Below are 237 nucleotides of genomic sequence, written 5' to 3'. Positions count from 1 at the left end.
TTAGAGACAAGGAAATTGTGACAGTTATTGGGTATGTTTATCCTTAATTATGAAAGGGAATTCTAATGATACGGGAAAGGAAAGTTATAACACGGGAAAATTGTGATAGAGTAAAGAAAACATCTGAATAACAGAAAAAAAATCGTATCACTTTTAAAAAGAAGGATATTACATGAATCGGCAAAACGAACAGGGGAAAATTACCCAAAATAAAACATGGATAAAATGGATTTTTAT

General features: G+C 30.0%; 1 protein-coding gene across 1 annotated transcript in view; it reads right to left on the bottom strand.

Annotated features, from left to right (window-relative positions):
* The window catches only part of LOC119581975, a 5,080-nt gene that overhangs the window by 1,995 nt on the left and 2,848 nt on the right, over nucleotides 1-237 (bottom strand). The gene's annotated exons all lie outside the window — the stretch shown is intronic.

Source organism: Penaeus monodon, chromosome 15 (assembly GCF_015228065.2).
Source record: "Penaeus monodon isolate SGIC_2016 chromosome 15, NSTDA_Pmon_1, whole genome shotgun sequence".
Lineage (NCBI taxonomy): Eukaryota > Metazoa > Arthropoda > Malacostraca > Decapoda > Penaeidae > Penaeus > Penaeus monodon.
This window is presented reverse-complemented; position numbering and strand designations above follow the sequence as displayed.